Source organism: Anopheles aquasalis, chromosome 2 (genome assembly GCF_943734665.1).
Source record: "Anopheles aquasalis chromosome 2, idAnoAquaMG_Q_19, whole genome shotgun sequence".
Lineage (NCBI taxonomy): Eukaryota > Metazoa > Arthropoda > Insecta > Diptera > Culicidae > Anopheles > Anopheles aquasalis.
Window position 1 is genome coordinate 25,555,001 of NC_064877.1, and position 575 is coordinate 25,555,575.

The 575-nt window shown below is 52.0% G+C and overlaps 1 protein-coding gene across 1 annotated transcript in view; it reads right to left on the reverse strand.

Moving 5' to 3' along the window:
* The window catches only part of LOC126570905 (uncharacterized), a 9,793-nt gene extending 9,594 nt beyond the window's left edge, over window positions 1-199 (reverse strand). The window contains exon 1 of the mRNA XM_050229001.1: window positions 1-199. This exon is cut by the window's left edge and continues 199 nt beyond it. The gene's annotated coding sequence lies outside the window, so the exon portion shown is untranslated.
* Window positions 200-575: the final 376 nt, after the last annotated feature.

The following is a 575-nucleotide window of genomic DNA, read 5'->3' on the forward strand; positions in this document are numbered from 1 at the left end:
GGTCCCGTTTGGTTGCGAATTTTATGATCACTCGTCTTGCCAATTCACGGAAAGGCAACCATTTGAGTTGAAGCGTTTTCAGCGTGTTCACTACAGCAACGGCCACAGAGAGCACAAGGCACTGTTACCATTTGTTCGATTGCACGACACTTGCACCGACACCAAAAAGCACGTGGCTCGTAGCGCTGCGAAAGAAGCCCGACCGGCGTCTGAAGTCGCGCTCATTGCCATCTCCGATATATAGCCGAGCCGTGTCCCTTTCGGCCGTGGTCTACGGAATCACACAGTTCACCGGCTTGATCGGATACACGTTGCGTTTAGCGAGCTATCGCTAATATGATGGGCCGCCTTGATTCGACTCTCAATGAAGTTTAACAATAGTGCAAGATTAGCGCATCGCGGCAACATCACCTGGCTGGAGCGGGCTACGGCAATCGCAACCAACCAGAAGCCTTCAGCCAGCAGCAGGTGCTCTCTCGCTCACGAAACACCCCGAGCCGCGAGAACTAGAGTTTATGATAGAGATTTGTTTATTTTCGATAACACCTCTTTGGTGACGTCACGAGCGGACGCAT